The following is a 13008-nucleotide window of genomic DNA, read 5'->3' on the forward strand; positions in this document are numbered from 1 at the left end:
TCTCTTATGACCCCTAAATGATTATCTGTAGCCCAGCTCTTTCTTCTGGTCCCCAGACTCTTGTATTCAATGACTTTTACTTAGTATTTCTAAATTTGATGGCTCACAGAAGTCCCAACATTAACATGTCCCAGAGTAAATAATTGATTTCTCCATTTCCACCCCTCCATTATTCTTCCATGTTTGGGTCCATTGCACCAAAGCAGAACCAGCTCCATCTTTCCTGCTACCTTCTTCTTTTGTCCTCTTCCCCTCAACACACATATTCTAATTCATCACAAATTGCTCTGGATTTTATCTCTAAAACATGTCTTGAAATTATCATTGACATGTCCATATTCCTGTGCACAGCTGTAACCCAAGCCATTCTCACCTCTTGTCTGACTCCTGCCTAACTTCCAATTGGTCTTCCTATTTCACCTCGTGCCCCCCTTCAATCCACTCCCATGTAGCAGCCAGAATGATTAAATAAAGGAGTATAAGATAATATCTCCCACTCACCCTTAACTGTCCCCCCCACCCCCCTGCATTGAAAACTATCAAGGAAGTTTTTCACTTCAAACACAACCTAAAAACCCTTAACATGGTCTCAAGGACGCACACGATGTAGTTTTCCTCACCAACCTCCCCTTGAAACACTTTTCCTCTCATTCACTATATCGGTTTCCCTCTTCACCTTAGTACCTGGAGTAACCAACCTCTTCCCTTTCAGGAAGTTTGTACAACCTGTTCACTCTGCCTGGGACATTCTTTCTGCCACTCTTTGCCTGGCTCCCTCTGAGTCAATACACTCAGTTCCAACATCACTTCCTCAGTATGGTCTCTGTTTTTCTGTGTCTTGACAGTCCAGTATTTTCTATTGTAACAACACAATTTGTAAATATATGTTTATTTGTGTGTGTATTTGTTTAATGTCAGTTTTCTCTAAAGATGTTTAATATCCATGAAGGTAGAGACCAGGCCTGTTTTGTTTGCCCCTGTAGATCAGTAATTACAGTCCCTGACCTGTAGTGGATGCTCAATAAGTATTTGTTGAATGCATTTATTGTTTAATATGGTAAAAATAATAATTTTCCCAGGATGGAATCAATTGTCTGTTTTTCTGCAACTATTCCTAATCCCCTAATCCCTAATCCAGGATGTATCACTCCTACAAAGTGTAGTTTATATCTTTCTGTATTTACATTTACTATGCTACTAATGGTAGATATTCCTAATATTCCATTCTCCCCCACTTTGAGTTACAGGTAAGATTATATTTTCCTACTGTGTTAGGTTAGGTTATTATTCCTGATATCTTCTGCTCCTCCATTGTGATAAGATTATTACACCTCCTGACCCTTTGGCTTACTCATCAGGCTTCCTCATCTGACCTGTGGTACTTCTCTATTTGAAGGACTATATTTCTTTGATATCAGATATAGCCACGTGACTTATGGGAAAGGAGGTGTGCCACTTCTGAGAAGAAGCATTACAGCCACTGCACCAATCCACAAACTCTCTTTCCCATCTGTTGTCAGAATGGAAATGTTTCATGTAGGAGCTGCTCCTTTAGCTTGGATCCCAAGGCTTTAGGTGACCTCTAGGTAGCATGTCACATGAGCAAGAAATAAATTGCCTCTAAACCATTGACATTTTGGGGGTTAATTGTGGCCACAGTTTAACCCAAACTAAACTTCCTGATAGACACACTTCCTTGAAGTCATGTGTGGCCATTGTGACTGCTTTGGCCAACAAAATGTGAGCAGAAGTGATCTGTATCACTTCTAGGAGAGTTTAGCTTGATCATGTCTCTCTAGACTTCAGAAGTCATGACTTTGGGTCCAAATGCAGTGGAGGGGTGAATGAATCAGCAACAGATGTAAAGAGGAGTAGATATTTATGACTTGATAAAGGGAGAGAAAATGAGATTGCCTGGAAGAAAATCTCCTGCACCTGATACAAAGATGCCTTGACTCTCTGATCCAAATCCTTACTGCTGCCTTTGCATTTGCTGGGATAGGACCTGACCTACAAAGAAGTCCTGGGTGTCAGAGACCACAAAATACCATCTCTGTGTGGCTCACCACTACTGAAGTCAAGGAACTTTGTGTACTTACTGAGGCAGTATGGCCCAAGGCAAGCTAGGAGTCCATGCTTTCTCCCTATCTGCTGGTTGTCACTGGTGTGTGGGACTCAGGGTCTTTCTCCAAGAAGTACCTAATTGACGTCACTGGTTTATTGACAGATGCATGTGGCCAGGAGGTTCTTTTGAAAGTGACTAAAATACCTTATAAAATACTGCCAAGCCCCAAATTCAGCTTCAAGAAACATCTCCTGAATATCTGCTCTATTACTGGCAATTGAAGTTATTTCCTTATAACCACCAAGTAAGGAAAATAATATCTCCATTAGACAGATGGTGACATTAGTTCAGGGAGTGTAGGGATCTTGCCCAAGAATGCGAGTGTGAGTGGAGAGCCTGAGTTTGAACACAAAAATTTGAATTCTATTCTCTCTCTCAATCTTTCTCTTTCTGTCTCTCGCTCTGTCCCTGTCTCTGTCTCTCCCTCGCTGTATGTTAGTGACGCTGCATACACCACCACTATCCTCTTAATATTTCTTCCTCTAGATCTCATCCCTAGAATTTTTTTCCTTGAATGCTCTTCCTACTGGCGTGGTGTTAAAGGAAATTTTTCAGTCTCCTGGAAAGAGTTCTTGTGTGATAAAAATCAGTTCTTAGGAGTGTAATGGAAGAGGCCAGGGGGGCAAGCTTTGAGAATCAAAATAGCAAGACCTTTCCTGACTCCTGTTGGTTATTCTCGCACCAGCTGTGGTGGGCTGAGGTGGGAAACTGGGGATTCATAGAGCTCCCAGTTGGAGCCACTGGCCCAAGACAGTCCTCTCAGAGATGCTTCAGATGCCTGAGGCATCACCTAGTGTCCATGTGAACACAGTGAGATGCTCCAGAGGAGGAGGCCAGCCATGGGATCTCTCTCCCAGAATGCCTCCCAGAACCAACTGTGGACTTCTCAAGTTGGAGAACACACCGTAATTAGGGGTATGCCGGGGCAGCTGCAGGCAACTATCGCTCAGACAGACCCACCCACTGCTCCCACTTGCTGCTGCCGTGTCTGTCCTGAAGTTGATCTGCAACTCTTGGAGGTGACTAATCGTCAGGTAGTAGTTCTGCCAAGGGTTTCAGGACTTGCAGTCACTTGGGGCTCCAGAAATGTCCTGGTGGGAATTGGGATGACCTACATGTATGTTAAGCTTTGTTCAGCAACAAATCTTCTAGTCGTCCTCCCCATGCTTTACTTTCTTTCCATGGATGCTTGGTAGGAAAGGGCTGGATCTCCAGGTCTTTAATGAGGGAGAAGGCAGGCACTAGGCGTGTGAAGAGGGGTGCAAAGTTGGACTCTTTAATTCAGGTCATGCCAATTACTGCTTCTTGGAGTTGATATCTGCTTCTTTTTTTTTTTTTTTATTTAAAAAATTTTTTTTTAAATGTTTTTATTTATTTTTGAGACAGAGATAGACAGAGCATGAGCAGGGGAGGGGCAGAGACAAGGAGACACAGAATCCGAAACAGGCTCCAGGCTCTGAGCTGTCGGCACAGAGCCTGACACGGGGCTCGAACTCACAGACTGTGAGATCATGACCTGAGCTGAAGTTGGACGCTTAACTGACTGAGCTACCCAGGTGCCCCGATATCTGCTTCTTATACCCTATTCTTATACCCTGGAAAACTGGCCTTTACCGGCAGGAGCCAGGCACTGTATTATTCCTTATCTCATTCTACAAAGGCCAGTACAGCATCATGACACTTGCTACACAGTATAAAAGTGAGGAAGAGCTTCCCCACTCATGTCCAAGCAGAAAGGGACTTGAGATTGGGGGCATTTGCTTTCTGAGGGGGGCACAGTGGGAACCTGGGAAACCTTCTGGAAAGAAAGGGAGGTTCTACTTGAGCAGCCAGCACAGTATCTAGCTACTCCTTTCCGTAAGAGAGGTGAGAAAAGATTGTCTTAGCTTTCCAGGGCTTTCTCTGGAGTGGGGACAGATAAGTCCGTGGTCTGACACTTTCCTGCCAGAGCTGATCCACCTGACTTGGTGCAGTTAAGTTGGCATCATGCTTCTGAACACTCTGAGGCCACAGAGGTGGTCAGATGGGCCCAGCTCACCCTGCCTCTGCCTAGGGTTGGCTTTCTTTCAGCTACTTCCTGGAGTCCTTCCTCATCCTCTGCTAGACCAGTTCTCCTATATGTCCCTTTCTCACCCTTATAGTCTTTACTCACCCATTTCTTTTTTAATTTTTTTAATGTTTATTTTTGAGAGAGACAGAATGTGAGCGGTACAGGGGCAGAGAAAGAGGGAGACACAGAATCCAAAGCAGGCTCCAGGCTCTGAGCTGTCAGCACAGTGCTCGATGCAGGGCTCGAACCCATGGACGGGGAGATCATGACCTGAGCCGAAGTCGGATGCTCAGCCGGCTGAGCCACCCAGGTGCCCCTTTACTCACCCATTTCTGAACCGCTTCCATCCCTTTAGCAAACATTCTTTCAAATTCCTTTTGAAATGTTCCTCATGGGCAAGCACCAATCATTGATTATGGCAGAGCTCCAACCCATGAGTCATTCTCATATGACCTTCAGTTTTCTGGAAAGTTTTACTTCACTTAAACCAGAATTTCAGTGATTGGAGTTTACTTAATTCAAATCCCTAGATTTTCATTGTTGCTATTTTGTGAGGGTTTGTACCCTAACTTTTCCTTATTTGTCCAAATCCAGTGTTAACTAGATATCTGTACTGGTCAGTTCTCAGGGTCTACATGATCTTCTGGGTCATGAGGGAAACATGGGTGCCCAAGTTGTAATCTTGGGGATCCAGAAGAGTAGAAGGAGCACTGACTTTGGAATTAAAAAAAGTGCGGTTCAAGTTCAAACTGCTGCTCACTCTTAGGTGAAATGAAAGTGGGGCTTCATTTGAAAATGAAATTTCTTCAGTTGAAAATGAGGCTTATCATACAGAGAAAGACATACCATATGGTTTCACTCTTATGTGGATCCTGAGAAACTTAACAGAAACCCATGGGGGAGGGGAAGGAAAAAAAAAAAAAGAGGTTAGAGTGGAAGAGAGCCAAAACACAAGAGACTCTTAAAAACTGAGAACAAACTGAGGGTTGATGGGAGGTGGGAGGGAGGGGAAGGTGGGTGATGGGTATTGAGGAGGGCACCTTTTGGGATGAGCACTGGGTGTTGTATGGAAACCAATTTGACAATAAACTTCATATATTGAAAAAAAAAAAGAAAATGAGGCTTATGATATCATATATTATAATTTCTGAGGATACCACAAAGTGATCTATATAATAAAAGCATCAAAATACTGTACAAATTAGAGTACAAGATGACAATCATGGTGGAAAGGAAGAAAAAAGGAGAAGAGTAATGATACAAATAAGTGTCAGATCATGATGACTTTCTCTCCTGGATGGGAGGGAGGCAGACTCAAGCAAACCATGTGAGAAGAACGGATGCCTTTCCTTCTGCCTTCCTCAGCTGAGTAGAGGTCACCGAGCAAATATTTACAGATGACTACCATGTGTCACTGGGGATACAAAAATAAGCGAGACCAGATCTCTGTGTTACATGCCATAATAGAGGTAGGAATACAATATAATGGAAACAGATGAGGGACCAATGAATTGTCCTGGATATTGCTGTGAGTCTGAGGCTATGGGCCTGGAGAAACTGGTTGTATCTAAGCTGAGCTTTAGAGGATTCAGTAGGGGAAGAAGTGAGGAAAGGAAGTTCTAGGCTGAAGGAATGACCTGGGCAAAGGCATTGGAGTTTGGTGGTGAGTTCAGGAATCAGAGACTAGTCTACCGGCCAAAAGATGGATTTTGTGGGAGAGGTGGCCAGAAATTAGGCTGGCAGATAAGCTGGTCCCAGATGGGTCTTGATGGCACATACAAGGAGCGTGGCTCTCCTTTGGAGGGACAGGCCAGGGTAAATGGCTAGACTGAGTCTTGGATGTGAGTTGGGGGCCAGTTTGTCATAAACCTGGGTATGTGGGGGCATGCTGTAAAGGTGAGTGACATAGGCTATGAGTGGTTACTTCCCTTAGGCCCAAAAAACTTGTTACCTAGTGGGGAGGGACATGAGCACAGGGAAGACAGAGCAGGGCCACCTCTCACCTGTCCTCAAGGTAGGGCCATGGTGAGCCATTTTCTATCGTTGGTGAGTCCAGCTTTCAGAGTTACTGGCCTTAATTTGTAGGAGTCCCAGACCTTGCCAGCAAGAAACTTCTTGGCACCTCCATCCACCAATGGATCTTTTAAAGGAGTCCACTCTATGCTTTGGTGGACAAGAGTCTCAGGCTGACAACATATTTTGTAATTCTACAAAACTGTCAGGAACATTTCAGAAGCTTGCTACTCAAGGATACTCCACTTTCAGAGGACTACTCGAGGATACTCCACATTAGGAAATACTGGTCCACACGGTTACATGTGAAAATAAGTAAGGAATAAACTAGAGCACTTCCATCACCTGATATCATTTTCTTTTCCTTAGCTACACCAATGCTAGACAAGAAATGGGAGTGTCCTTGTAGCAAGGTACAACTTGTTCAGAGCCGGGCAAGGCTCAGAGAACATGAATAAAAAGAGCCATTGCACACTAGGGCAGTCTTTGTTTTTGGAAAGAAAGATAAAAAAAAAAAAAAAAAAAAAGTCCAAGCATTCATGCATTATCCCAAGCATTGTCAGAACTGGAAGTGCCTGTGGAATTTTATAGATGGGAAGGGGTCTTGCCAAAAATGTCAGAGAGAAGAGCAGATCCTTGGCTGTCACCTGAGCCTCTTGTCTCCTACACTGGGACTTTTTCTATGGCTTCATCTAACCCAATGCTTGGTTGCCAAAATTCTCTAGACCAGTTGAGTAGGGCCTCTGTCTATTCATACCAAAGTCATAGGGAAGCTTGGGAAATGTGTGTGTGTGTGTGTGTGTGTGTGTGTGTGTGTGTATTTACATATACACATTTATATTTACATATACACATTTATATTTACATTTTTTATATATTTATGTGTATATATTCATGTGTGTGTGCGCGCATGTGTGTACTTTTGGTGGGGTGGGGGGATAAATTCACAAGCTCTGCTCACAGACCCACCATGGAAGCACTTCTATTTAGCTCCAGGCAAAGTGTTTCATGCCTTTCCTGGAGTTGCTACTTTATTGGCGCCCTAGATGGGGCTGTTAGGGCTGTATGATTCATTCACAAGATTCTTGTCACTCCAGTTCCTACTTCCATGTGAGATTCTCGGAATAATGGTGATAATAAGATAGAAATAATGAATAGGGAACATTCAGTATAGGGAAGACACTGATAGTGATCAAGACTGAAAAATGACACATGCCAGGTCACTAAGGACTATTAAGTATTCTGGTCTGGCTACTCAACTGGAGAGAAAGGGCAGCCAAGAATCACAGGGATATGAAATCTGCTAAGGGGCCATGAAGTGTCCCTGAAATAACTGTGGTTGCCATTCTATGTTCACCATCCCTGGAATCCTCTCCTATTCTCCCTTCCTTTAGGTCTTCTGTCTTCCTTCTCATCTGCTTATGTCTTAAGTCTATGACTTCTAGACTAGTCAGCTTCCTGGAACATGGCGGGGAAAGGTTTTAGCCTCCATACAGGAAACCTCAGGCCCACAGGTTCTTAAGTCTATCAATACATCTGGTTCTCCTGAGAGAAAAGGGGCCAAGTCCACCCTGCCACCACCTTCTCTGCACACCCTGGGTCTGGGCTTCTGGGGGGACTGGTGGCTGTAGTACAAAAGTTGCATTTTATCTACTTCTACTTCTGGCAGAGTGAGGCTGAGACCTGGGCCCTTTTCTAGGTCTCCAAGGAGTCAAAATGTCAGATGGGTGAAAGCTAAGATTGGATTCCCTTCCCACAGTCTGGTTCTTCTCTCTCCCTATAACTTTTTTATATTCTACATTTCTTTGGGATTGTAGAATTTCCCATATGATCGTAATCAGATACCTGTTTTCTGTTTACTGGGTGTTCTCGGTCCTCAGAGCACGTTATGGGGATTATGAGAGTAAAAATAGCTATAAACCATCTCTGTGTGGTTTTTCAGAAGACAGGCCTTGGGGCCGGTACCTGCCTCAGCCCCACAGACCCTAGACTCCTGCTGCTTCCTCCTCTGCTGCCCCCACTCTGACTCTCTCTTGGCCGTTTCTCAGTGCTGGTTCTTCCTCAGTGCTAAGTGAGAACTTTGTCAAGGAAGCAGTTTCACCCCTGCCTCTAACCCCTGTAATGGGTCAAAGGACCATTCTAGGAGAGGCGTCGAACTGGGAAAGCCTAGTCTCTGCTCTCTGTTGCTGTCTGAGGGTTCTAGTCTCAGAGGGACTTGGTTTAAATCCTGGTTCCCCCTTACCAGACATGAGTTATTTAACCCCTCTGATCCCAGACAGCTTCCTTATATAGAAAACAAGAAATTATATCTAGGTCATAGGGATGTTTTACAAAGTAAATGAGATCCATATAGAATGACCAGCCCAGGACCTGGCACATATTCGCGACCTCGTAAATCTTTGTCCTCTTCAAAATGTCTCCCATTGTGGAAGTGATTTAGCTTTGGCCTGTAGACTGGCCTCAGAACTGGAGGCCTCCCACTGCAGCCTTTATAGCAAGAGCCATATACTCGCCTAAAAGAGCTTCAAGTTGTTAAATCAGTAAGGCGATGTGGACGTCCTAATTTCTCCAGTTGTCACGAAATGTATTAAAACAAAACTAACAGTATAAGCAGCCCCTGAAATCTGTCAGTGAGAATTTCTCAGTGTGCTGTGATATGGATGGGGCAGCCTAGCTCATGAGATTAAAACCCATGCTTCAGAAAACCAGCAGATATCATATGCTGAGACTTGGGAATTACTCATGGATGGCTAAAATCTCAAACATTAACCCTCAGATGCAATGATCAGCTGGCTTTTATGGCTCTGGAAAAAGGGGTAGACCTCTTCCAAAAGTGCGGCACTGGTGCCATCCGCAGCGGACAGCATCATCCAGGCAGGGACAAGACCGCAGTGAAGGATGTGTGAGGATGGAAGCCTCCATGCAGGTGACTCCAGTTTCCACATCTTCTCCCTGAACACTGGGAAAATGAAACGTTCCAGAGAACAAGTCTGAGGTGGCTAGCTCGCCTTCTGCCCCTGATTAGTTTGGGGACTATGTTCTACTTTGGGGTTGTATGCTTTAGGATATTAACAGTGGTTTAATGGACTTTTTTTTTCCAGAAGAGAAGGAGTTCCTTCCTTTTTAAAAGAAAAATCAAAAAACAGCATTAGCACCACTTGTTCCTGTGGAGCATTCTGATTCAATGACAAATTTAGAATGGGAACAGCAGGTGATCTCCCTGTAGAGGCCTGCATCCTGAATTGTCATCTGACAGACTACTGTAATAAAACTGGGTTGGGGAGGGCTGAAGGAAGCTCTCAAATTTTCATATGATAAATACTTTGAGGATATCAGTATATAAGACTGAATTCTGCATCTCTGCACTGGGGAGTGTTGATATTTAGGAAGGAAGGTAAGTTCTGGGTCTACAGTGCTGGCTCAGGGATCCTGACTTATCTATAAGGTACAATGAGGTGCTCTTTAAGCCTCTCTGACCCTATAGTTGATCAATACGCAGTACAGTGTCTAGGATACAGCAGAGTAACATTAAAACTGATAAATGACAGACACATAGACCAATGGAATAGAAAAGAAACCCCAGAACTAGACCCACAAACATATGGCCAACTAATCTTTGACAAAGCAGGAAAGAATATCCAATGGAAAAAAAAAACAGTCTCTTTAACAAACAGTGCTGGGAGAACTGGACAGCATCATGCAGAAGGATGAAACTAGACCACTTTCTTACACCATTCACAAAAATAAACTCAAAATGGATGAATGACCTGAATGTGAGACAGGAAACCGTCAAAACCCTAGAGGGGAAAGCAGGAAAAAACCTCTCTGACCTCAGCCGCAGCAATTTCTTTCTTTCTTAAAATTTTTTTTAATGTTTATTTATTTCTGAGGCAGAGAGAGACAGAGCATGAGTGGGGGAGGGTCAGAGAGAGGGGGAGACACAGAATCCGAAACAGGTTCCAGGCTCTGAGCTGGCAGCACAGAGCCCGACACAGGGCTCGAACTCACAAACCGTGAGATCACAACCTGAGCCGAAGTTGGTTGCTCAACCGACTGAGCCACCCAGGTGCCCCAACCGCAGCAATTTCTTACTTGACACATCCCAAAAGGCAAGGGAATTAAAAGCAAAAATGAACTATTGGGACCTCATGAAGATAAAAAGCTTCTGCACAGCAAAGGAAACAATCAACAAAACTAAAAGGCAACCAATGGAATGGGAAAAGATATTTGCAAATGACATATTGGACAAAGGGCTAGTATCCAAAATCTATAAAGAGCTCACCAAACTCCACACCTGAAAAACAAATAATCCAGTGAAGAAACGGGCAGAAGACATGAATAGACACTTCTCTAAAGAAGACATCCGGATGGCCGACAGGCACATGAAAAGATGCTCAACGTCGCTCCTCATCAGGGAAATGCAAATCAAAACCACACTCAGATACCACCTAACGCCAGTCAGGGTGGTTAAAATGAACAAATCAGGAGACTATAGATGCTGGGGAAGATGTGGAGAAACGGGAACCCTCTGGCACTGTTGGTGGGAATGCGAACTGGTGCAACCGCTCTGGAAAACGGTGTGGAGGTTCCTCAAAAAATTAAAAATAGACCTACCCTATGACCCAGCAATAGCACTGCTAGGAATTTACCCAAGGGATACAGGAGTGCTGATGTGTAGGGGCACTTGTATACCAATGTTACAGCAGCACTTTCAACAATAGCCAAATTATTGGAAGAGCCTAAATGTCCATCAACTGATGAATGGATACAGAAATTGTGGTTTATATACACAACGGAATACTGTGTGGCAATGAGAAAGAATGAAATATGGCCTTTTGTAGCAATGTGGATGGAACTGGAGAGTGTTATGCAAGGTGAAATAAGTCATACAGAGAAAGACAGATACCATATGGTTTCACTCTTATGTGGATCCTGAGAAACTTAACAGAAGACCCTGGTGGAGGGGGGAAAAAAAGAGGCTAGAGTGAGAGAGAGCCAAAGCATAAGAGACTCTTAAAAACTGAGAACAACCTGAGGGTTGATGGGGGGTGGGGGGGGGGGGGAGGGTGGGTGATAGGTATTGAGGAGGGCACCTTTTGGGATGAGCACTGTGTGTTGTATGGAAACCAATGTGACAATAAATTTGATATAAAAAAATAAAATTTTATGTTGTGACCCCCCCCCCCCAAAAAAAACCTGATAAATGAAATGGTTGTGTGACTATTGACCGGTGTAAAGGGCTGCTCTGAAGCCCATCCTTAAAACAGAGTGTGGGGATGGGGACACTTAAGGCCAAGGACCTGGGGATGAGACCAAAGTTGTCTTTTGTTCAGGAGCCCATGATCCTTGGTGACATTGCTTCCACATGCAGCTTTGCAAGTGGACCAAGTCAGACATTCAAGCCCTGCTTACTTGCCTTTAATTAAAACCATGTTCTGGCCTTGCTGTTATTCATTCATTTGTTCTTCATTCATTATTCAACAAGTATTTTTTTGAATAAATATTGTGTCTATCATGTCCATGTAGTGTTTTCCACTCAAGGGGGCTCTGCTTTCTACTGAAGAAAACAGATAAACATCTCTGCCCTTGGCAAACATATTGTATTAGTAGATGTAATACTAGGTGCTGTAACAGACAATCCCAGAAATCTCAGTGGGTAAGCACAATACAGACTTATTTCTTGTTTCTATAAAGTCACCTAGATGATGTGGGAGCCAAGGGCAAGCTGCCCCCAAAATTTACCATTTTGGCATATTAATTTTATTGAATTAAAGTTATTTAAGAAATAACCAGAACAAGAAGAACATCCTGACTGCACCCCCGCCCCAGCCTTTGTCTCCAGAAAGCAGGAAATAAATTATCCCTGTGAAAGGTATCCTCTCTGTACCAAGACGTCTTTGTCACCATAGATAGGAAATTTAGGGCAAAGAAGACTGTATAAACCTTGCTACTTTTATTAATTTACTACCCAGTCCAAATTCTGTTTAGAATTCCTTACCAACTGAAGCTCTTGAACATAAGTTTTCTTTGTCCTATCAGTTCCTAACACATTTGTTTCTTTGTCTAAAAAATAGACATACTGCCAGGCTTGATCATTTACTTGGGTTTCAATTTTGTTATTGGTCCTCTGTGTGCAGGTAATTAAACTTTGTTTTTCTTTTTCTCCTGTTTAACTGTCTCTTGTCAATTTAATTCTTAGACCGTCTAGAATCACTTTGAATAGTAGGGGGAAAATCTTCCTTCCCAATAGCTACAAGGGTGGTGGAAGTGAATACTCAGATTTTTGTATTTATTTTTAAGTTTATTTGTTTATTTTGAGAGAGAGAGAGAGAGAGAGAGAGAGAGCGAGCAAGCATGTATGCACAAGCAGGAGGTGGGTGGTGGGAGAGGTAGAGAGAGGGAGGGAGAGAGAGAGAATCCCAAGTAGGCTTCATGCTATCAGCGCAGAGCCTGACTCAGGGCTCAAACCCACAAACCATGAGATTATGACCTGAGCCGATAGCAAGAGTTGGATGCCTAACCAACTCAGCCACCCAGGCACCTCAGATTACTATACTTTTTAAAGCATTTAGGCTGACAGGAAGTTCTGCCATTTTCAGTGTGTGGCTTCCAAGGTCACCCTGGGCATTGACATTAGTGATCAGACAGTGGGAGAGAGAGGTTGGGAGCCTAGATATTGTGAACACCACTTTCGCCCATATTATATTCGTGAGAACCCAGTCATAGGGCTCCCTTGCATATAAGGGGATGGGAAATGGTGAGTGACCTCCCAGCAGAAACTCTTCATTAGAGAAGGAGGGCATGAACATTTGGTGAAAAG

Source organism: Panthera uncia, assembly GCF_023721935.1.
Source record: "Panthera uncia isolate 11264 chromosome A3 unlocalized genomic scaffold, Puncia_PCG_1.0 HiC_scaffold_12, whole genome shotgun sequence".
NCBI classification, from domain to species: Eukaryota; Metazoa; Chordata; class Mammalia; order Carnivora; family Felidae; genus Panthera; species Panthera uncia.